The sequence below is a fragment of the Capsicum annuum genome, chromosome 4, assembly GCF_002878395.1.
Source record: "Capsicum annuum cultivar UCD-10X-F1 chromosome 4, UCD10Xv1.1, whole genome shotgun sequence".
Taxonomy (NCBI): domain Eukaryota; kingdom Viridiplantae; phylum Streptophyta; class Magnoliopsida; order Solanales; family Solanaceae; genus Capsicum; species Capsicum annuum.
The window spans coordinates 143725555-143752334 of NC_061114.1; positions in this window are offsets into that span (position 1 = coordinate 143725555).

Sequence of the window (26780 nt, forward strand, 5' to 3'; positions counted from 1 at the left end):
TTAATATATTCTACATTTTTTCCCTATATTATTGAGTAGTCCATTACTAGGCATTCTGACTTACAAGTTGGCTCACCAACTGGTGAGTTATGGTTGTGTAATGCCCCGAGTCTGTACCTCGAACGTTACACACTGCTCATAATCCCGAAGGACCACAAGCTAACCCATGACTGGTACCTGCTGTAATAATAGAATAATAATATGGTAAATATCTGGAAATTAGGTGGAAAACTGGCCTTAAGATTCAATATTGTAAGTAATACTTAATATGGTATCACAATACCAAAACTGAACATCAATACTGAAAATTGAACAACTACCTGAAAATACTCTAGTTTGAAAAGCCTCTAAACTGTCTGAACTATGGAATTGATGGGACAAGTCCCCAACTAACTCTGACTACTGAAAATGAACTAAAATGCTGAAATAAATAATCACATCCTCAAACTATGAGGACCCACCACTAACTCTGTATACTGAGAATCGACACTGCTAAGGGTGCTTGGGAGCCTGTGTCTTTGAACCTATAATATAAGACATCATAGCACAAAAGAAAAGAATACATCAGTACTTTGAATGTATTGGTATGCTCAGTGAGGTAGGCTGAAATGTATGGGTTCATATGCATGAAAAACACTAACTGAATATCATGAATATCACTAAATGAGAGTATATGTATGAATATGTATACGGTAACTGAAATCATGCTAACACTAGATACTAAGTCTGAATATAGATTAACTGATATCTGGGTATACTGATACTAAATTACTTATAATTAAATGAGTGTATCAGACAGTCCTGAATCTATAGAACTGTACTTAGTTCCAAACTGAGATGAGTGACTATATCTGACAGTCCTGAATCTGTAGAACTGAGCTGAGTTCTATACTGATACTGAATCTAAAACTGAGACTGTGGAAAGTAATCATCTAACCGACATGCCCTTTCTCTAACTAATTTGGGGTCCAACCTGTAACCCTAGTTAGAATGGTGTCAATACCGTGCCACGAGTAAGGACAAGCTATGAGTTTCCCTCTATGATAGGAAGCTCTTCCGCCAACCCTCACTGGTAGGAAAACTCAAATAAGATATATCGATCCTAGTTTTGTAGGATGATGTCTCAACCTATGCTGGCTACGTAATTCTAGAATGCAAGGATTTCTCCTAAGGATTTCACCCTCTACTGGCAGGTGAGTCCCCATCCTTGGGTTCACTCGATGCTGAATCCTACTCCCAACTGATTAGACACTGGACTGAATTCTAAACTGTATTAGGATAGACTGAACTGTTACTGATCGTACTATATAACTAAACTAAAATGATTTTTTTTATTGAACTGAGCTGGACTGATTTTGAGTTCTTTGAGTACTGAACTGATTACTGACTGAATTCTGTGAACTGACTGTGTTTACTGAGTTCTGAATTTGATACTACTGTGTTCTGAATTGAAACTGATTACTACTGAATTTTCTTGAGTCCTATAACTGACTGAGAGTACTACTGATCATAACATGACTTAGAGTATTCTATAACTGATACTGGCTCTAGGTAAACAGCTAGATTGTCGAGTATAAATACCCCCTGGACTCGATAGCATGAAAAGTAAATCATAGCATAAGCTTGAAAAGCATAATCATGTGCACTTGTTCACAACTCATTCATGGAAATATTTTATCAAACACTTGCATAATACAACTTGCACATAAGCTAACATGACATAATCTCTTTTGCCCTTACTAGTTCACATAAGTAATTCATCAAACACTTGGTGAGCGTACATATGCACATAACACTAAACAATAAGTAGACATTATAATTCAAATCCTCATTGAAAATTTCAAGGGATTTACATGGATCCTTATGATACTATATACATATCATTAACCTTACATGAAACGTATCATAAAACATGGATTAGGATCCCAATTAATCATTATAAATATGAACATATTCAAACACAACATGGAATTTATGAAATCCATAAACTTAAAGTTTAAAAATAATTTCTTGGACTTCAAGGGTGGAAGGGACCCTTGGATGAACACTTAACATACCTTAGTTGGTGAATTTTGGAAAATTAATGGTGGAATCTTGAGCCTTGAACTTGAATTTAATTCGCCTAGGGTTTTTGTTTCTTGAGCAATTTGTGAAAAAAATGAATATAACTTGCTAAAAGAGGGCGAAATTTTGTGTTATGGGGGATGAAGTGAGGAGGAAAAAGACTTAATTAACCCTGAGAACACGGCCTTTTTAATGACTATAAACTGAATCATCGATGCACAGGCCTACGTGCTGCATCGTTGGCATTGACATGATAGCCAATGCACCACGTTGAGTCCAAATTGATTCACTGGAAATTGCACTGAGCTAAGGGAAAAATTATCCATCGACGCGATAGATGATGCGATGCATCAAGATCGCATCGACTTACTATTTTGGTCATTCAAACATAGTCTAAATAAGGTCTAAAAAATCTAAAACTTGTTCGGAAACACCTATTGATATTCTTGATCATGAATTAACTCAAATATCAATATTTAATGGACGTAAAGGTTTCAAAATAAGATTTCCAACTTTCAAAGGCTAAAATAACACTAAGTCTGAATACTTAGCTAAAACTTTCTAAGTCTGGGACCCTTTAACAAACTTAAAGGATTGAATTAAGCTAAAAATTTTTGAGGGGTCTTACAGGTAGGCACCATCATGACCTAAGAAGTTGGGTCATGACAAATTGGTATCAGAGCCTAGGTTTCATTAGTGTATTAGTACAAGAGCTAATTGTTAGTAGAGTCTTGTGGATCAGTTCAGAGACATTCATAACCTTTCTTTAGGAGGCTACAGTGACATTTTAGGAGATTCATTTCATGACTTCTTATCACATGTCTGCATTTTTATAAACCCTAAACACATTCTTTAACTATATTCTATCCCTGAAGAATGATGCAATATTATCGATAAATGCAGATGAGACTTCAACACACGTTTCTAGATTTATAGCATAATATCAGACTAGAGGGTCAAAGATGGATATAAAAGATCCTCAACAACAACCAAAAAAGATTTAGGAAGAGTCTCCATCAGACTTGTGGAGTGTGGTATGGTTATTTGGGCCATTGAGACCATTCTAGATTATGAGTGGTAGTATCTCAAAGTATTCTAGGATCTTAGTTTGGTTGTGTTATAGTAAGAGACCGGTTCAGAGATTGCCCCTTGTTGAGATAAATGATAAGATAGAGTTAGCCTGTATTCCCCACTAACCTAGAGTTCCTAAGACAGGATGTGATTTTGGAAGTTTGGATATAATTTTGTGAATTTCTCTCACCGTCAGTTGGCTAGCCATTTGGGCTCATATTGTGTTCTCTTCACACTGATGCTTCAAGAATTGCAACGACTATAGATAGACCGACTACTAGTCAAGAGAGTGTCCCTGACATGAGATTCTAGTCATTCAACTTCTTTAGACCTGCTCATGATGTTATGGAATCTTTTATTAGAGATGGTGCTCTTGGCACATAAGTTGATGATTCTGTCGATTGGTCCGAGTTGGAGCTATTTCGATTTATTTTCCTATGCCTATCAGGCATGTGACTGTGAATATCACCATGATTGATGTTCTTTTATTTCCCGCATTTATCTCTTATTATGTGTATAAGGGTTTTCATACCCACTGATGATTATATGCCTTGATGAATTTATATCGATCATTATGTGCCTTATTATTGAATTCATAATTATGTTACTACTCCGTGGTTTATGTCTTTTAGTAGTGGATGAAGAACATCTATTGATGTTTTTACCCAATGGGTTTTTTTCTTATTTGAGTCCCATTTATCTTGGTACATTAGCCCTATTGTGTCCATTGAGTGGTACATGATATTGATATTTATTTTATTACCGCTTGTTCAGTATGTTGATATAGATATTTCTATTACTACCATTGTGACAGGTTATTGATATTACTTGATGTTATTATTAGATATTGTTATATCATGAATTTGATTTGTGCTGATAGCTGTATAGACTAGTGTTATCTAGTTAGAATTTTATTTTCTTATGATACTATTTGGTGGCATGAGTAGATATAGCCAAATTTGTTGATTTCTTTCCCCTAGCACGACAAGGTTGACTGTGTTCCCTTTTGGTTAGCTATATTAGGTTAATTTTAGGGATGTCTTATGGTATCGAAGGTAAGTGACCTACCATGGTTTTTGTGTATCGTGAGTCAACAATTTAGTTATGCTGCTTATTTTTGAGTTTGAGATCCTTAGAGTTGCCTCCTAGGTTATGAAGGATTTTGTTTTAGCTATCCTTTTCAGTATAACCCCTTTGTGATATGGACCAGTTTGATGTTTGTTCTTTGTTTGTGGCTATTTCATCATTCAATAGGAATTTTGATATTAATGTTGAGATGTTGTGGATTCATCTCATAGGTATGTTGGGTCTACACTCTTGGGATAGTTTGCCTTATTATTAGTGTGGAGTTTAGAAACTTCTTTGTTGTTATGATGTGGTTTTTTCTTAAGTGGTGTTAGAGAGTTAGAGGTAGGTAGCCTTTTCTATAATTGAGTTTTAAGTTAGCAAATTAGGATTTTTTTTCTCAAGTTGTTGGTACTCTAGTGGTGGTCTCGACTCTGACCGTAGTTTCGAGATTAGTATTTCTTATTCGATGATGTTATTCTTGGGTGGATTCAGGAAATCCCCATTTCAGTATTTATTCAGCCTAGCGAGGCTTGGTGGAGTGATTCTCCTCAATGATATCACCTTGTGCCTATTTCTTTGACTAGATGGAATATTGCATTGGTTAGTTCATAGTTTAAGTTGCATTTCTCTGAGTTGCTAAATTTTTTGCCTTCACTGGTGTGGTTTTTAGCCTTGAGAATTTGTTAGTGTGTTTGGATAGGTCATGCCCTCCAGCGGATATGGAGTGGGTTATATATATTTTTGGCCAGTGATTTTTTCTTTGGCATAATTCCTATCTTGCATCTAGGTTTTGTTCCCTCCAGCTGATATAGAGTTGGTTGCTTCTATTATCATTCAGTGGTTATTCCTGTGGTGATTTTGCTCTCTAGATATGTTTAGATTGTGGCTTGGTATGATTTATCTCAGATATGTTAGATCTAGATACTAGAGTCAATTTGAGATAATTGACATTGATGTAGCCTTATTGGCCCATTTTTGAAGTTTGACTCCTTGGAATGGCAATTTGGAAGTATGATAAATTTAGAGCATTAACGCCTACCCATTTTTAGTTTTGATTTAGATATTTGAGATTGAGCGGTTCAACCTTGGTATTGAGATTTCTGCTTGGTGTTGTAGAGCTGTCGTGCAGCCTTTATTTTGGACTTATTTCAGTTTGGATTTTATTTATAGGTTTTTTGAGCCAACTTCGTGGTTCCCTAATCGGTCTTTTACACTTCGACTAGATTATAGTTGATTAGTATTTAGATGATAGACTATGGGCCTCGTATTGGTTATTTTAGTTTTGACCTCAAGTTTTATCTTTCTTTAGGAATTTTGGATAATTTACTCAGTGGGAGTAATATTCTCGTGTTGGAGTCAGTATGCTTCATTGTCGGTGGATGAGATATCTTAGAGTAGAATATTCAGTGATGAGTAGTTATATCATGGATTTTGAATTTTAGTTTGATTTTCATCCGGTCTGGTTGGAGCATTGGCGTGGATTGCATTCCATGATTATCTCCATTTGTATGCCCATATAGAGACTTAGGATCTTATTCTTATGTTTGCCTTATGGACTTTCAGCAGATCAGCTTCAGTCCTTTGAGTTCTCCATGATGAGACTGTGTGGACTAGACTCAGGTGATTTTTCTCCTGGCTGGGAGTAGATAACAGGTGCAAAAATGTAAAGGAAGGTTATTTTTGGATTTAGAGTCATTTTTATGACTCATGTCTTGGTTTACTTTTGGCTTGGATGAGTCCTTGTTGCTTTATGTGGACATAGGGATAGTATCAGTCTGATGTGATTTAGATGTGCATGCACCAGCCTTTTCATTTTAGTTGGAGGCCAGTCAGCAGTTAAGTTGAGTTGGCTATTTTAGAAGTAGAATGATAGTGCTGGTTGAAAAAGGGATACCTGGGATGAAATCCCTTACAAGTGTTTTCTCTTCGCTGAGTGTATCTAGGAAGTCATGCTTGGAGCACGTAGGCTTATTACCTCATCCTTTCAAGCTTTTGATATTTTATATGTCCATTCACTTTCGGGCATGAAAGACCTTTTAGTAGTGGATATTGTAATGAACCTTTAGGTAATTTTTTGTAATTATGCTTACCTTAGCCTTTTGAGCTTCTCCATAGCTGCCCCAAGTCATTTATGACTTGCTGGGACTGATGGTTTGGTTATCGGGCAATTCACTTGTTTTTTAGAGCCAATTCCTTATTTTGAAGTCTTTGCTGGTTCCAAATAGCCACTGGATGAAAACTTTAGTGAACCAATCTCTAAAGAAAATTTTAACTGCGCCGACAGATCCTAAATATCTATTTTAGTTTAGGTAGACCTTTGGTTTGGGTCCCAATGCACCCAAGTTCTTTTTGACCTATTGGTTGGAAAGTTAGAAATTAGAAAGAAAGAATGTGGACTGACATTTGGTCAAAACAACATCGGATTGAAAAGCCGACTTTGTCATCGCATCCAAAACATCGATTTTAGGCTAAGGAGACCCTTAGTTCAGGTCTTAGGCACCTGCACTTATTTTGGGCTATTGAACGAATTTTTTGAAGAGTGATAAAATTATAGGTGTGGGCCATACTTTTTTCCTAAATGATCTCTGATGAAAGTTTGATGATTCCAATGGATTTGAAATATGGTTTACACTCGAAATTAACTATTGGGTCATGTTCTTTTGATTCTAGATGAGTTCTGAGTGTTAAAAATTTATTTTTGAGTTTGTTTTCATCTAGTGCAACCACGATCGCGGCTTATAGGACTATGATTGTGACATCTAGGTACCTGTAGGGGCTATATAAAGGCTCCAAGATGCGTTTAGGGCATTTCCCTCTCACTATTTAGACCTAGAGATCCCAAAATGAGTGTAATAACTCAAAATTGGTCATAGGGGGTGATTTGGGAGCTTAATTATCATATTGTATCACCATTATTTTCAAGATTAAGGTAATTTCTTGAATTCATGCTTGAATTTCTTAGTTTTGACCCAAAACCCCAACTTAGCTTAGGGCTTTGATTTTAGCCAAAAGTATGCTTAGTTTCACCCATACTTTTTGGGTTATGATTCCTTATTCATAGGTGAACATTAGGTTGGTCTTGGAAACTCATTTTTTGTATGTAGGACCCGCTTGGGTTTTTGGTGTTTTTCTGGACCCAAAGTACAACAGAGCAATATGGGTATCATTAGACTTGTATTGATGAGTAAATTATCATTTTTATAGTGTGATGGGATTTTGAGGATTCTAAAGTGAAGATGATCATGCGGTGCATGACGTGAGGTTTTATAGTTTGACCTTAAGGTAGGCTTCTGTCTACTTTTCTTCATAGATGATGTGTGATATATGTTGCGTGTTAATATGGATGTTAGGCTTGATTATGAGTAGGATAAGTTGGCCTTGATATATTGATGTTTGGGGATTAGATGAGGGTTTTGGACCCGCAAGATGGCATGTTTGTAACCCTTTTGTATCCTATGGCCTTCCTTCTTTAGTTTAGATTAGGTATAGCATGGATATTATATAATGCTATATTTGGAATATGGTTTTAGCCTTTGAATCATGATTTGTATATTTAGCCTTATTGGGATAGTGTTGTAGTCTTGAAATCTGAAGTGGGGTAAAGTTGACTTGAGTACCCTTGTTTCTAGTCAAAGTTGCTATCTTAGGCTTGAATGTGGTTTACTTGACATCTAAAAGATGAATTAGATACATTATCCTAGTTTGGGGCCTAGTATGCCTAATTATGGAAATTGTGGATTAGAAGTGGGATCGTTCGGCCCACTTATAATTAAGCTTGTGTTAAGTCTTATGGACTTAGTACAGATGTTAGACATAGATGAGGCTAGCATACCTTAGAATAAGGTTACTTCATAACTTGGTAAATTGTATTGATGTTCCCGGATTATCGCTTTTGAGTTATGGTTATGATACTCCTTGTGGAAGTGATACTGGGCAATTAGAGATGATATTCCTCCTAGATAAGTTATGTGGCCTATAGAGATTCTATTTCTTCTTAGACTTGATGATTGACCTATAGATATGCTATTTCCTCTTAGACTTGATGATTGACCTAAAAAGATGCTATTTCCTTTTAGACTTGATGATTGACCTATAGAGTTGTTGTTTTCTTTAGTCATGATTGTTGGACCTATAGAGACAATGTTCTTCTTAGATATATAATTGGCCTAGAGAGGTGATATTCCTCATAGTCTTGGTGTATGACCTATTGATATAAGATATTCTATAGACGATTACATGTCTATTGATATTATGCCTCTTATATGTGAGATGCCTCTTGTGTGAGAGATAATTATATGTCTATCTATATTATGCCTCCTAGATGTGAGATGCCTCTATTGTGAGAGATGATTACATGCTTATTGATATTATTCCTCCTATATGTGAGATACCTCCTATATGTGATATCATTAGAGGTATGCCACGGCTTATTAATATGATTATTGATATGAGTCCCGGATATGTGAATGGGCCTAAGGCCATGATTATAATGTTGTGATTATTTTGGATAAATTAATGGGCAAGGGCTATGTTATGATATTGAATGAATAGACGAGAAATGTTATCATTATAAATGATGTAATTACAGTTTATGATATGAATACGTATATATTTGTATACATATCTCTCCGATATGGGATGAAGGAAGATACCGTATGATGCTTATTATTCCACTGATTGAATATTGGTGATGGAATGTATAGATTAGGTATGTTCATGATTATTTACCATTATAAATAATGTTCTTATAGCATAAATGTGATCTTATGACTGCTCTTCTTGTTAGACGGTTAAGTTATATGGTAACTAGCTGTTTATTAGGGGACTTGTAAGACCTCGCAAAATCCTAAGCTTAATTCAGACCCTAAAAGCTTGCTAAGGGGTCCCAAACTTAGAAAATTCTAGCTAAGTATTTAGACTTTGTATTATTTTGGACTTCATAAGTTGGCAATGCTATTTCACGACCTCTATGACCTTAAAATGTAAATCTTTAGGTTGATTCATGATCAAGAATGTTAGTAGGTGTTCCTGAACGAGTTTCGGATTTTTCGGACCTCGTTTTAACCACGTTTGGGAATCCAAAATAGTTTATCAACATGATCTCAGCGCGGCACATCAGCCATCATATCGATCAATATTTTTCTTGGCTTTCAATGATAATTTCTAGAGAACTGATGTGGACTTGATGCGGCACGTTGGTCATCGCATCAATACCAATGACGCGACATGTCGGCCTGCGCATCGATAATTCAACTTTCAGTCTTTTAAACCCGCATCTAGAGGGGTAACTGGGTCTTTTCCCACCTTATTTCAGCCCTTAAAACATATCATTAAGACGTCTAAGAGCTAAAATATACTCATTCTCTCTAGAATTTATCAAGAACAAACCCTAGTTCATCACATTCAAGATCCAAGACACAAGGTTTCCACCATTATTCTTCAAGAATTTGCCAACTAAGGTATGTGAAGTGTTCTTCCAAGGGTCCCTTCCACCCTTGGAGTTCAAGAAACTCTTTTAAAATTCAAGTAGTTGGAATTTATGACTTCCATGATTGGAATTAAAGTGTATTCATGATTATTATTTGAATTAGATTTCTATTTCATGAATTATTATATATTTCATGTGGAATTGGTTATCACGTGTGTAGATTCATATGAATCCATGTTAAACCCCTTGAAATTGTGAAATTGGAAGTGAATCATGATGCCCTCTTATTATGTGCATATATTATACTCATCAAGGGCTTGATAAATTATTCATGTAAACTAATAAGGGAAAGAAATCATGTCATGCTAGCTTATGTGCAAGTTATACCATGCAAGTGTTTTATAAAATATCTCTATAGATACATTATGAACAAGTGTGCATTTTATGCTATGTAAGATCATGTGATGCTTTACTTTTCATGCTATCGAGTCCTGGGGGTATTTAATACCCAACAATTTAGCTGTTTACCTAGAGCCAGTGTCAGATATAGAATAATCTCAATCATGTCACAAGCAGTAGTACTCCCAATTAGTTACCGGACTCAGGGAAACTCAATAGACTCTATATTGGTCAGTCTAGTTCAGTATTCAGTTTAGGGCTCTGTAAATTTAGTCAGTTACAGAATTCAGTTTTATTCCGTCAGTCAATGGAACTCAGTTAACTCAGTTCAGTTTAGTTAGACAGTATAATAAGTAACAGTCCAGTCAAGCCTTGTATGAACTAGGAAATCAGTTCAGTATCTATTCAGATGGGAGTAGGATTCATCACCGAGTTAACCTAGGGATGGGGGCATTCCGACCAGTAGAGGGTTTGACCCTTAGTAGAAATCCCTGCATTATAAAACAACATAGCCAGCATAGGTTGAGATATCTTTCTGCCAGATATTATTAGGGTTGATACATCTCATTCGAGTTTTCCTGCCAGCGAAGGTTGACGAAAGAGCTTTCTGTCAGAGAGGGTTAACTCACATCTTGACTTTACCTATGGAACGATATTGACACCTTTCCAACTGGGGTTACAAGTTGGCCATCAATCTATGTAGAAAGGGTATGCCGATTAGATCATTACCTTCCGCAGTCTCAGTTTTAGATTCACTCTTAGTATACAACTTAGTTCAGTTCTACAGATTCAGGACTGTCAGACATAGTCATTTAGCTCAGTACGAAACTCAGTATAGTTCAACAGAATTAGGACTGTTAGATACAACCATTCAATTATCAGTAATTCAATTTTAGTATACTTAGATCTCAGTTAATCAGTATTCAGACTCACTATTCAGTGTTATCACGTTCTTAGTTATTGTTACATATTCATGCATGAACCCATGCATTTCAGCCTACCTCACTTAGCATTTACATTCAAAGTACTGGTGCTTACTTTTCTCTTGTGCTATGATGTCTTATATTATAGGTTCAGACGCATGGGCTCCCGCGCACCCTTAGCAGTTTAGATCTTCAACAGTCAGAGTTAGTGGTGAGTCCTCATAGTTTGAGGACAAGATTATTATTTCAGTATTTCAGTTTATTTTAATTATCATAGTTGGGGACTTTTCCTATCAACTCTACATTTCAGACAGTTTAGGGGCTTTTCAAACTAGAGTATTTTCAGTTAGATGTATCAATTTTGGTATTACTATACTGCAATCAGATTTATTTTAGTATTGAACCTTATAGCATATTTTTTGCCTAATTTCCACATATTTTAGCATTTTTATTATTCAGTTATTACAGCAGGTACCAGTCATGGGTTGGCTTGTGTTACTAGAGTCTTATGCATGGGTGTGTAGCGTACCACACTTATGGAGAAGAGGCTACGAGATGTTTTAGGAAAGGTTTCCCTTCCTTTAGTATTTATATCGTACGAGTGAGCATAAGATCAGGTTAAACTCTCAGTCTAATTCATCACTTCGTTATGCTTCCAGAACATGCCCTCCAGAGAAGCTAACAAGAGAAGTAATGAAAATCAGCTAGCCCCTCCGCCTGTTCAGGCAGATCTCCTAAATGAGCATGTCTCCCACTCTGAATTTAGAGATGCTTTCACCGTCTTAGCTTATTCAGTAGCTACTCAGAACAATTATTTGACTATTATCCTATCAAGTCTTATGGCTCATGCTCCGCATAGTGAGGATAAGAGGAGTAGAAAAGAGGGGAGAAAGAACAAGAGGGCCAACATGACTAGGCTAAAAAATGTCCAAACAAATCCTCTTTTCCAGAAGTACGGAAGAAAATACCAGAGTATCTACAGAGATGGCAGTGATCTGTGTTTTGGATATGGCAAGCTAGGTCACAGAGTTAGAGATTGTCCTCAGGTAGGTTCACAGAGCCAGCATAACCGTCCCCCATCTCAGTTTGGTCACCCAAATCAGTAAGGTGCCTCTTCTAGTGCCACCAGTGGGAAATGCCCAATCAGGCTTTATGCACTTCAGTCTCGACAGGATCAGGAAAGTTCTCTTAATATGGCCACTGGTATGTTACAACTTTACCATTTACATGTTCTTGCTTTGCTAGATCCAGGAGATTTTTTGTCCTTTGTAACTCCATATGTAGCTGTTGATTTCGGAGACAGTCCTAAAATCCTAGCAGAGCCAGTCTCAGTTTCTACCCTAGTGGGTAAATCTATCATATCCCGATGGGTATACAGGAACTATCTGGTTATGGTATCTCAGAAAGTCACTTGAACAGAGTTGGTTGAATTAGAGATGACCAATTTTGATGTCATTCTCGACATGGATTGGCTTCATTCCTGCTATACCTAAGTCAACTGCAGAAAATAGAATTCTCCAGTTTAGGTTTCCGAATAAACCCGTCCTTAAGTGGAGGGGTAGTACTTCAGCACTTAGGAGTCAACTTATTTCTAACTTTTGGGCAAGAAAGATGATATCTAAGGGATGTATTTACCATCTTGTTTTAGTCTAGGACTCGAGCTTAGAAACCTCTACTCTTGAATCAATTTTAGTAGTATGTAAATTCCTTGATGTGTTTTCTAAAGATCTTCCCGGAGTTTCTCCAAAAAGGGAAATTGATTTCGGAATCGATATTCTCCCAGATACTTAGCCTATATCTATTCTGCCATACAGAATGGCCCCAACAGAACTCAGGGAGTTAAAAGAACAGTTGAAAGATCTCTTAGATACGAGATTCATCAGACCTAGTGTATCCCCATGGGGTGCCCCAGTCGTGCATAAGAAAGACGGTTTTCTCAAAATTTGTATTGATTACCGCCAGCTAAATAAAGTCACAGTAAAAAATAAGTATCCACTTCCCAGAATCGATGACTTATTTGACCAACTTTAGGGTGCCAGTTACTTCTCCAAGATAGACCACAGATCAGGCTATCATCAGCTCAAAGTCAGAGGATTTAACATCCTAAAAAAAGATTTCAGAACTCGGTATGGTCACTTTGAATTCTTAGTCATGTCATTTGGTCTTACTAATGCCACAACAGCTTTCATGGACTTGATGAACCATGTGTTCAAGCAGTACTTGGATATGTTCATTATAGTCTACATGGATGACACTCTTGTCTATTCTCGTAATAAGGATAAACCCGCTGATCATCTCAGACTTGTAATTTAGACTCTCAAAAACCATCAGTTATCATGATATCCATTTATGTCTTACATGTTAGCTCTATGATAATAGCCCATACTCATGCACATTAGCAATAATGCATGGTTACAGCTCCTAGTATAAGGAGTCCAGTTCACCCAGTGTTACAAATCATGTTCCATGAATACAGAAACTCAAAACTTAGGTTATGCAGCTCATGACTCAGGTATACATGTCATCCTATACAGTATGCTCAATTCCCATGACCTATGCTACACTCCTAGTGATCGGCTAAATTCAGATTTTGTCATGTATATCCTCAGTTTAGATCTTTTAATAAATTCATGGTGTTGACTTTCTGTTCCTCAGACCTCAGTTAAGTGTCAATTTTGGTATAGTATTCATGCATACCTTAGGTCCTCATGTTTTAACCCTTCAGTGGACTCTTCTTACAAATGATGTAGTGATGAGCAACTGCTTAGAAGGGAGAGAGTAAATGTATCATGTTAAGAAAAAATTACTGTATTCTAGTTTTACACGAGGCTGTAGTTATGAAGATAGGCTTGAATATCATGTGGATGTGAAAGTGGCTAAATGCATTTCAAAGATTTGAGTAGGCTTGAACATAGTGGGAGAATTCAGTCCAGATCTGACCTCATTAGGTAGAGTTATTAGAACCCAGTATTCAGTTCCAATATAGTCTTAGTTGCATTCTTCATCACAGTCTTAGTCACAGTCCTAGTCCAGTAATCAGATCAGTAACTCAGTTAAGTTTTAGATTTACTCGACCATAGCATATAATTATCATTTATTCAGTTATCAGTATTTCAGTACCTCAATTTATAGACTATTTCAGATTCATGTTATACTCTTGATGTTGCCTTCTCAAATAGTATAGTTTCGAGAATTCATGCTCAGTTATCTCATGTTAGTTAGTCCCTACCTCATATGCATAATACTATGCAATTTCAATCCAGGCTAAGTACAGTTCAATCTTACATGACCAGTATTTAGCTATCAATGACTAAGTTAATCAGATAAGGTAGTACGTTTATTCATTTGTGCTCAGTGCCCATGTGAATATTTTTAGGAGCCTTAAGTGAAATTCATGCAGTGTTGAAGTAGAAATACCAGTTGAGGGAATAGTCGAGAAATATGGCTAAGATTGCAATCTAGTAGTTACAGTGCATAAGGCTTAGTAAATCTATCTTACATAACATTTCGTAGGCTTTGCTCCATATTACAGAATTATAGCCACGTGGTGGTTTCTTATTCAGATGTATTATTTAGACCACACCAAGATTTTTTTGCTCCCTAAAGCCACTAAAACTCTATAGAAAAAGAGTCAAAGAAATCCTTCAGTCAAATATAAGTTGTCAGCATAAGTTTGTTCGCAAAACTAGCAATTAAGTGTAGCAGTTAGGTGGATAATGTTCGTATGGTTGGGTTTCCCATCTTTCTATCTAGTCGCACTATCTGAAGTCTCATAAATGTAACTATTCAAAGATTGAGCAACCATGTGGTTGCGAGTTCAGCTCAGTTCTGGTGCCATGCCTCAGTTTAAGATCCCCAATATGTAGTCACGATTTAGTTCGTATGTACCCTACGTATCATTCAGTTTTTCCTCAGTATCTTAGCCAAGTCAATATTTTTTAGGGGATATAATATCCTAAGGGGGAGATGCACTATAATTCCTAAGCATTCATGACCTAAACCTTCCATTTTCTCTTTACATAACAAATCTTATTTGGAGTACCGGGTACTCATAGGTGGACCCACAAGTTCCAATATCAGCCGTAAGCCATGTATTCAAAGGTTCAATCTGTTCATGATATTAAGTTCCTATGTCACATTTCAGGCTCAGTTATGTTCTCATGTTCCTGTTCATGCATATTCAGTAAATGATCTCGAGTTGGAGATTGGTGATTTTTTATTTTTGAAAATCTCTCCTATGAAAGGAGTGAAGAGGTTTGGCAAGAAGGGGAAGCTTAGTCCCCAACATGTTAGTCCTTACCGAATTCTCAGCCATTTCAGAAAGGTAGCTTATGATCTTGAGTTGCCTTTAAATTTAGATTCAGTGCATCCAGTGTTTCATGTCTCCTTACTTAAGAAATACATAGGTGACCCAGCAGTCGTAGTCCCTATAGAGGCCATAGGTATTTAGAACAACCTCTTTTTTGAAGAGATCCCAGTCGAAATCCTTGATTATCAAATTCATAGACAGAGGAACAAAGAAGTTCCTCTAGTCAAATTTCTTTGGCGGAATCAGTCCGGTAAGGGAGCTACTTGGGAAGAAAAAGTAGATAAGCGGGACAAGTATCCTCACCCCTTCTCCATAAAATCAGACTCAGCCCAAGGTAGTAGTTTTTCTTTGAATTACTTAGTATCATGTTCAGATATAGCTACCAATTTGGTATCAATTAAAGTTTCATACTCAGTCATGCATTCAAAAATCAGTTCAGTCATCTACTCATGCATCAGATATGCATGTTCAGTATATAAACTCAGCTTATCAGTAATCCCATTCATGTATATATGAATCATGTTCAGCTATGTATGCATGCATCAGATATGCATGTTCTGTATGATAATTTAGTATATTAGTAATCTCAGTCATAAAATCATGCCTCAGTTGTGCATGTCCAGTGTCTAAATCTAGTCTATCAGTATTGTCAGCTTAGTCAGTCTTATTCGAGGATGAATATTCCTAAAGGGGAGATATTGTAAGACCTCACAAAATCCTAAGATTAATTAAGTTTCTAAAAGTTTGCTAAGGGGTCCAGGACATAGAAAATTCTAGCAAAGTATTCAGTCTTAGTATTAGTTTGGCCTTTGTAAGTTGGCAATGCTATTTCATGACATCTATGAACTTAAAATGTCAATCTTTACGTTGATTCATGATCAGGAATGTCAGTAGGTGTTCTTGAATGACTTTTGAATCTTTCATACCTCGTTTGAACCATGTTTAGAAATCCAAAATAGGTTCTCGAATCGATATCGGTGTGGCGCATTGATCATTACATCAATCATTGCATTGATCAATATTTTCCTTGGCTTTCAATGACAATTTCCAGAGAACTGATGTGGACTTGATGCGGCACATTGGTCATCACGTCGATACCAATGATGCAGCGCGTTGGCCTGTGCGTGGATGGTTCAACTTTCAATCTTTTAAACCCGCATCTAGAGGGGTAAATAGATTTTTTCCCACCTTATATCAGCCCCCAAAACATATTATTAAGCCACCCAAGAGGCAAAATATACTCATTCTCTCTTAAATTTATCAAGAACAAACCCGAGTTCATCACATTCAAGATCTAAGACTCAAGGTTTCCACTATTATTCTTTAAGAATTCGCCAACTAAGGTATGTGAAGTGTTCATCCAAGGGTTCCTTCCACCCTTGGAGTCCAAGAAATTCTTTTAAACTTCAAGTACTTGAAATTTATGATTTCTATGATTGGACTTAAAGTGTATTCATGATTATTATTTGAATTAGATTTCTATAACATGATTTATTATATGTTTCATGTGGAATTGGTTATTATGAGTGTAGATTCATATGTATCCATGTTAAACCCCTTGAAATTGTGAAATTGGAAGTGAATCATGATGCCCTCTTATTATGTGTTTATATTATGCCCACCAAATGCTTGATGAATTGTTCATGTAAACTAATAAGGGAAAGAAATAATGTCATGCTAGCTTATGTCCAAGTTATACCATGCAAGTATTTGCTAAAATGTTTCTATAGATATATTATGAACAAGTGTGCATTTTATACTATGCAAGATCATGTGATGCTTTATTTTTTAGGCTATCGAGTCCTAGGGCTATTTAATACCCGATAATTTATATTTTTACCTAGAGCCAGTGTCAGATAAAGAATAATCTCAGTCATGTCATGATTAGTAGTACTCTCAGTCAGTTATAGGACTCAGGAAAACTCAGTAGACTCTATATCAGTCCAGTCCAGTTCAGTATTCAGTTCACACCTTAGTAAATTCAATCAGTGTCACGACTCGAACCAGGGCCTAGCCGTGACGAGTATTTTGAACCATTGCGGCCCAAAACACCCCTATCTGTCTGGTAATCATGGACCTAATTTATATGATCGAAGAAATACAGAAAAACACAATAATTTCAAAACATGGTCATAAATATGAAAAGAGACAATAACGGGGAGATAATGTTCCCTCAACATCAATTATCCTCTGAACAACTGTCTGCAAAAATCTCTATCAATTAACTGAAACAAGTCTATCCGAAAACTGGGACAAGGCCCCCAGTAGACCCAAAAACTGAATATAAGATAAAAGAACTGCAGGACATAAGACCTTCCGAGACATAGAAGGCTAAACACTTATCTCTACAGCTCTGTCTGAAAGTTCTACTAATTCTCTTGACCCCTACACTGGGCCTCTGAACCTAAGAGGTTAGAGATGGGAGGGGGTTAGCACAAAAGTAATGGCATGCAGAAATATCAAAACAAAACATAATATTTTTTACAATATATAGTTGAGAGCCATTATAAAGAAATTTCATATCAAATCATTTGAAAACACATAGATGCAATGCAATAATTTTTCTCAACAATAATGAAATGCAACTGAGCTAGGTGGAATACCCTACATAATTTACACCAACTGTCAAACCTCAGTTGTCGCCGAGATTAGAGTATAAGTGAGGGAGAGACACACAAGACCACAAAGCATGGTTTCTTGTCCCAAATCAAATATGGTAGTGCACAAGACCAAAAAACATGGCTCCTAACCATAATCCCAATTTGGGATAATATAATATTAGGTACACAAGACCACGAAGCTTGGTACTGATATTCCGTGTCAGCAAACACGTTCTTGCAGTGATGAGCCGTTTGTGTCTCAAATGCATTCTTCGGGTATCCACCTTTCTCATAAAAAATCAATGCATTCAAATTTCATCTTATTCAATCACATATCGTATTTTGAAGGGTATCGTCATACCCGACTTGCAAGTCATCAATATCACATCCATATATGCATAATCATGTAAAAACCAAGGTGCTTTATCATTTACAAGTGATGAACAATATTTATTTCAAATTCATGATCTCTTTTGTTGATCACAATATAATATAGAGTATTGAAATATTATCATGGGAATTTGAAAATAATTTATCATACATATTTATCAAACTTCCATGGAAAATCTCAAATCACATATGCATGGTTTCAACCAATGAAGTATATATGCAAACAATTCCTATGACATAAAGAAAATGACTTAGAAATCATATTGAAAGCAAGATATTACCATTTGATTGAAAACCCCCATTTAAAAGCATGCATGTTGATAAAAACTATACCCATGAGATTTTTGGATAACCCCACGTACCTCTATTTCCAAGGATAATAGATGTTTCTTGAAGCTTGCGAATTGATGATTCCAAATATGTAATTATCTTTTAAAACCTACGGTCAAATCTTGAACTATTTGGGTTTTTATTTTGAAACCATATGGAGAGTTATTGAGCACTTTTGATGAAAGAATAAGTATTTTGGGTTCCTTGGAACTAAATCTCGTGTTTTAGGGCTAAGTAACGGTGGAAAAGGACCACTTTGTCCTTAACACGGAGTGTTTAATTCACCAGAATTCCTTACATAGGCGCCGCCCATCCCATCGCCTATCTTCACATAGGCGCCGCCTATCCCATTGCCTATTTTCACATAGGCACCGCCTAGGTTCTCGCTTATGTTTACTTAGGCGCCGCCTAGGCTATCGCCTATGTTCACATAGGCGCCGCCTAGGCTATCGCCTATGCTTTCCAGTGGCCATGGGCGATTGGTTAGGCGTCACTTATCAATTTGAAGGGCCATAACTTCTTGCTCCAGTGTTGGATTTTAGCCAAATTGGTATCGTTTGAAAGCTAACTCAAATACCTATCATTTGACACATACTAGGCTTCCTAATTCAACATATACAAAGAATTATGGTCGGTGGAAGTAGACACATTTTACAATATCCACTAAAACTTAATCGACCGAAATAGTTTCAACTCGTCCTTAAGTTGAAGGACCTCTATGGTCTAAATTCAAGCTTTAGCAGATTCACATGCTACTCAATAATTAGCATGCTGTATTGGCATAGGATTTTATGGCTTCGAGATTAGCAATGCATCAAAATCATGGTTTTTATTCTAGCCCAAAATGCGAGGCATTACATTATCCCCCCTTAGGATCATTCATCCCCAAATAATGATGTGGGACACAGACAGACACGATTTCAAGCATAGTAATGGACTAGGAAAGATAAAATAGGAATAGTACCTTCTGTCTCCTCCTCCATCAACGCAAACAAATTGGGATATCTAATTCTGATGTCATCGTCTGACTCCCAAGTTTTTTCTCTGACCTTCTGATTCCTCCACAGTACCTTTACTGAGGCTATTTCTTTGCTCCTCAGCTTTCGAACTTAGCGATCTAAAATTTTAATGGGCTCTTCTTCGTAAGACAAGGAGTCTATCACTTTGATACCCTCTACTGGCAATACCATAGAATGATCTCCAATGCATTTTTTCAACATGGATACATGGAATACCGGATGAACGAAACCCAAACTTTCAGGCAATTCTAACTCATATGCAACTGTACTAATCTTCTTCAAAATCTTATATGGCCCTACATAACGATGGCTCAATTTACCCCTTTTTCCAAATCGCATAACTCCTTTCATAGAAACCTTGAGAAACACCCAATCACCAATTTCAAACTCTAGTTCTCTTCCCCAAACATTGGAATAGGACTTATGACGACTCTGAGCAGTCTTGATTTATTCTCTAATGATTTTCACTTTCTCCATCGCCTGATAAACAAGATTAGGCCCATACAACTGAGTCTCACCTACTGGCAGGTGATCTACCCAACTACCTTTGAAATGAATGATGCATGCCCTCAATATATCTTTGAGGGTCAGAATGGTACACTCAGCTTGCCCATCCGTCTGAGGGTGGAAAGCTGTGCTTAAATTCACTTGTGTACCTAAATCCTTTTGAAAGGATCTCCAAAACTAAGATGAAAACTGTGTACCTCTATCGGATATAATGGACACTGGTGCCCCTTGAAATCGAACTATCTCCTCAATGTAAATCTTAGCATAAACTTCTCTTGAATAATTAGTCCTTGCAGGCAAAAAGTGGGCTGACTTGGTCAACCGATCTACAATCACCCATATAGAATCATACTGGTTTCGAGATCTTGGAAGTCCTGTAATCAAGTCCATGTTTATCATCTCCTACTTCCATAAAGGCAGGGCTGTCTCTTGGGAAGTACTACCCGGCCTCATGTGTTCTACCTTCACTTGTTGACAGTTCAAACACTTGGACACAAAATCAGCCATATCACATTTCATGTTATTCCACCAATACAAGGTTTTCAAATCATGGTACATCTTAGTAGAGCTTGGGTAAATGACATACCTCAAAGTGTGCGCCTCATTAAGGATTCTTTCCCGTAGCCCATCGACATTCAAAACGCACAACCTACCCTAAAATCTCAGAATACCATCGCCACCAATTTCAAACGACATAACCTTTTGTTGACCCACATCTTTCTTGATTTGCATCAAGATAGGATCTTCAACCTACTTCTCCTTAACTTCAGCACAAAGAGATGACTTAGCTAACTCATGAACAATCACCCCTCCATCTTTGGAATCTAAGAGCCGTACTCCCAGATTTGCAAGGTGGTGAATATCCTTCACCACTCTTTCTTTCCTTCTTCTATATGAGAAAGGCTGCCCATAGACAACCTGCTGAGGGCGCCAGCTACAGTATTTGCCTTTTCTGGATGGTAATGCAGACTCATATCATAGTCTTTCAAAAACTCCATCCAACGCCTCTGCCTGAGGTTCAATTATTTCTGTGAGAAAACATACTGTAAACTCTTATGGTCAGTAAAAATATCAACATGCACTCCATAGAGATAGTGCCTCCAGATTCTAAGTGCTAACACCACGGCTGCTAACTCCAAGTCATGAGTAGGGTAATTGCACTTATGCACCTTTAACTGCCTAGATGCATAAGCTATCACCTTACCACGCTGCATTAATACACAACCAAGTCCCACACGGGACACATCACAATAAACCACAAAATCATCTACACCCTCGGGAAGGGTCAAAACAGGAGCAGTAGTTAGCTTGTCCTTCAATTTCTCAAAACTGTTTTCACACAAGTCAGAACACACAAGCTTTATCTTTTTCTGAGTCAGTTTAGTAAGCGGAGCAGCTATGGAAGAAAAATCTCTACGAACCTTCTATAATACCCTGCCAAACCCAAAAAGCTCTGAATATCGGTTGGAGTCGTAGGTCTGGGCCATTTTCTCACTGCTTCAACTTTCTGGGGATCCACTCTTATCCCGTCACTAGACACAAGATGCCCAAGGAAGGCAATAGCGTCTAACCAGAATTCATACTTAGAAAATTTAGCATACAGCTGATGATCCTTAAGGGTCTGAAGGATAATTCGGAGGTGTTTGGCGTGATCCTTTTTAATCTTAGAATAGATCAGAATATCATCAATAAATACAATGATGAACAAGTCAAGAAACTAACGGAACACTTTATTCATAAGATCCATGAAGGCTGCAGGGGCATTAGTCAACCCGAAGGACATGACTAAAAATTCGTAGTGACCATATCGGGTTTGGAAGGCTGTCTTGGGTATGTCTGACTCCATAACTTTCAACTAATGATAACCCGAATGAAGGTCTATTTTTGAAAAGCACTTGGCACCCTGAAGATGGTCAAAAAGGTCGTCAATCCTAGGAAGAGGATATTTATTTTTAACCATGACCTTATTCAACTGACGGTCTATACACATCCGAAGGGTCCCATCCTTAAGAGCACAGGTGCACCCCATGGGGAAATACTAGGACGAATAAAACCTTTGTCTAGGAGGTCTGTAAGCTATTCCTTTAACTCCTTTAGTTCTGCGGGACCCATTCTATATGGCGGAATAGAAATAGGATGGGTGTCTGGCAACACATCAATGCCAAAATCTATCTCCCTATTAGAGGGTATCCCTGGGAGATCTTTGGGAAAGACTTCTGAGAATTCATTCACTACAGGGATAGACTGCAGAAGAAGGTTTCTAACTTTTGAATCTTTCACTCAGATTAGATGATACATACAACCTTTTAAAATAAGCTTTCTGGTTCTAAGATAAGAGATAAAGTGAATTCTAGGTTCCACAGAACTCCCTGCCCATAGAACTGGTGTCTCATTCGGGAAAGAAAAAAGTGACCTTTCAGGTTCTGCAATCAAGGGTGGCATAATATGAATGGAGCCAGTCCATCCCAGGGATGGAATCAAAATCTATCATATCCAGTTCTATAAGGTCTGCCATAGTTTTCCTACTATGAATAGACACGACACAATTCCTATATACCCTTCTAGCAACAACAGAATCACCTACAGGAGTAGAAACAGAGAAGGGTTCTACAATAACTTCGGGCTCCAACCCGAAACGAACAGCCACACAAGGGGTCACATAGGATAAAGTAGACCCAGGATCAAGCAATACATAAACATCATGAGAAAAGATTCATAACATACCAGTGACAACATCGGGTAAAGCTTTCACCTCCTGGCGGTTAGTCAAAGAATACAACCGGTTGCTACCGCTTTCGGTAGTTGAAAGGGCACCCTTAGGAAAAGAAGCTGTAGATGCGGCTTGGGACTTAGTCCTCCCCATAGTTACTCCAGTAGATGGACAATCTCTCTGAAGGTGACCCACTTTGCCATAAGTATAGCAGTTTCTCCCCTCAAACCAGCACTTCTCTAGATGATTCCTTCTACAAACTTCACGCTGCAGATGAGTACGCCACTATTGGGCTACACTGCCTTGAGACTGTGTACCTAGAGCTTTGGATCCATGAGGAGTCTGAAAACTCTGAGTTTGTCTATCTGTCAATGGTCTGGGTGCTGGGGCACTGGCTGCTGACTGTGCATTATTTAAAAACTTCTTCTTCTTCGACCACTTATTACCCCAGTTACCACTCTGTGGCTGACTCTAGTGTTGATCCGCTGATCTAGCTCTTTTAGCCTGTCTGTCTTTCTCTTTAGATTCAACAATCTTTTTCTTCTTCTCTTCCACTTGATGCATATGAACGGTCAATCGAGCAAAGTCTAACTCCTTATTCAACATAGCCCCCTAGCACTCAAGTACCAGGTCATCAGTAAGGTCGAATGCAAATTTCCTCATCTGAGCCCTCATAAACTAGTCAACTCTGGTGCATAGCGGGATAGTTTATTAAACTTCAAAGTGTACTCTTGGACACTCATACTGCCCTACTTCATATTCATAAATTCTTCCGCTTTGGCCTCCCTCAACTCCAGAGGAAAGAATCGATCAAAGAAAGTTTCCACAAATTCTCCCCAAATTGTGGGCTCAGCACTTTCACCTTTTTCATATTCCCAGTCGGCATACCACTGATTCACAACGTACTTGAGCTGATAAGTTGCTAGCTCCACCCCTTCAACCTCATCCACATGCATCACCTTAAAGATCTTTTCTATCTCATCCACGAACTCCTATGGATCTTTCTCCACCTTGGTGCCAGTGAACTTAGGTGGGTTCATCTTCATGAAATGTTTGAATCTAGTAGCCTCAGATGTAACAGATGCAGACCTAACATCTTTTAATCATTAAGCCTGGTTAGCTACCTACTGTGTCAGCATATGAATAGATCATCTGAATTTTGCATTTGAAATATCTCCCTGAGCAATTAAGGGACGGTTGGCATTAGTCCGTAGAGCCCGAGGTGGACTGGTCGGGACTGGAGGGACTCCTGGAGTAGGGACAAATTCTGAAGTATGAGCCCTATTATGGGTTCGCATCCCATGGGTGGGACGGACCTCATCGGCCTGAGCATTCTAATCGACGATACGACATGGAGGCATAACTGTGTTTCTGAAACACAAGTGATCATTGATTAGGGGATAGTTCAAACTCAAAAGCACGAACTAAATCACAAAGAAGGGAAATATTTCCTAAATGCCTAGAAGCTTTCTGCTTATAAGTGTGGTGCGCTACACACCCATAAACAAGAATCTACCTAACATGATTTCACAGATACCCTGGGACCATGAACCGTGCTTTCATATCAAGTTTGTTATGAACCAATCTAGGGCTTGGCCGTGATGAGCATTTCGAACCATTGAGGTTCAAAACACCCCTATCTTTCTGGTAAGTATGCACGTAATTTATATAATAAAAGAAATATGGAAAAACACAATAATTCAGAAACATGGTCATAAATATGAAAAAAGACAATAAAGGGGAGGTAAGGTTCCCTCAATATCAATTATCCTCTAAACAACTGTCTGTAAAAATCTCTATTAATTGACTAAAACAATGTCTATCTGAAAACTGGGACAAGGCCCCAGTAGACCCAAAAACTGAATATAAGATAAACGGACTACAGGATATAAGACCTTCCAAAATATAGAAGGCTCACCACTTATCTCTACAACTCTGTCTGAAAGTTTTACTGATTCTCTTGACCCCTAGACTAGGCCTCTGAACCTGAGAGGTTGGAGAGAGGAGGGGGTCAGCACAAAAGTACTGGCACGTAGAAATATCAAAACAAAACATAATATTTTTTACAATATATAGTTGATATCCATTATAAAGCAATTTTGTATCAAATCATTTGAAAACACATGGGTCCAATGCAATAGTTTTTCTCAACAATAATGAAATGCAACTGAGTTAGGTGGAATACCCTACATAATTTACACCAACTGTCAAACCTCAGTTGCCGTCGAGATTAAAGTATAAGTGAGGGAGAGACACACAAGACCACAAAGCATGGTGTCTCACCCCAAATCAAATATGGTAGTGCACAAGACCACAAAGAATGGCTCCTAACCATAATCCCAATTTGGGATAATATAATATCAGGTACGTAAGACCACAAAGCATGGTACCGATATTTTGTGTTAGCAAAAACGTTCTTCCAGCGATGAGCTACTTGTGTCTCAAATGCCTTCTTCGAGCATCCACCTTTCTCATGTAAAATCAATGTATTCAAATTTCATCTTATTCAATTGCATATCGTATTTTGAAGGGTATCTCCATACCCAACTTGCAAGTCATCAATATCACATCCATATATACATAATTATGTAAAAATAAAGGTGCTTCATCATTTACAAGTAATGAATAGTATTTATTTCAAATTCATGCTCTCTTTTGTTGATCACAATATAATATAGAGTATCAAAACATTATCATGGGAATTTGAAAATAATTTATCATACATATTTATCAAACTTCCATGGAAAATCTCAAATCACATATGCATGGTTTCAACCAATGAAGTATATAAGTAAACAATTCCCATAACATAAAGAAAACGACTTAGAAATTATATTGAAAGCAAGATATTACCATTTGATTAAAAACCCTCTTTTAAAAGCATGCATGTTCATAAAAACTACACCCATGAGATTTTTGGATAACCCCACGTACCTCTATTAACAAGGATAATAGATGTTTCTTGAATCTTGTGGATTTGTGATTCCAAATATGTAATTATCTTTGAAAACCTACGGTCAAATCTTGAACTATTTGGGTTTTTATTTTGAAACCCTAAGGAGTGTTCTTGAGCACTTTTGATAGAATAAGTATTTTGGGTTCCTTGGAACTGAATCTCATGTTTTAGGGCTAACTAAGGGTGGAAAAGGACCACTTTGTCCTTAACACGGAGTGTTTAATTCACCAGAATTCCTTACATAGGCGCCGCCCATCCCATCGCCTATCTTCACATACGCGCCGCCTATCGCATCGCCTATTTTCACATAGGCGCCGCCTAGGCTATCACCTATGTTTACATAGGCTCCGCCTAGGCTATTGTCTATGTTCATATAGGGTCTGTCTAGGCTATCTCCTATGCTTTCCAGTGGTCATGGGCGATTGGTTAGGCGTCGCTTATCAATTTAAAGGGCCATAACTTCTTGTTTGAGTGTTGGATTTTAGCTAAATTGGTATCGTTGGAAAGCTAACTCGAATACCTATCATTTGACACATAGTAGGCTTCCTAATTCAATATATACAGACAATTATGGTTGGTAGAAGCTGACACATTTTACAATGTCCACTAAAACTTAATCGACCGGAATAGTTTCAACTCGTCCTTGAGTTGAAGGACCTTTATGGTCTAAATTCAAGATTGAACAGATTCACATACTACTCAATAATTAACATGCCATATTGGCATAGGATTTTATGGCTTCGGGATTAGCAACACATCAAAATCATGGTTTTTATTCTAGCCCAAAATGTGGGGCATTACAATTAGTTAACAAAATTCAATAGTATTTTTTTAGTCAACAGAACTAAGTAAACTCAGTTCAGTTAGACAATATAATTAGTAATAGTCTAGTCAAGCCTAGTATGAAATAGAAAATTAGTTTAGTGTCTATTCAAATGAGAGTAGGATTCAACATCAACTTAACCCAAGGATGGAGGCATTCTTGCCAGCAGATATTTTGACCCTT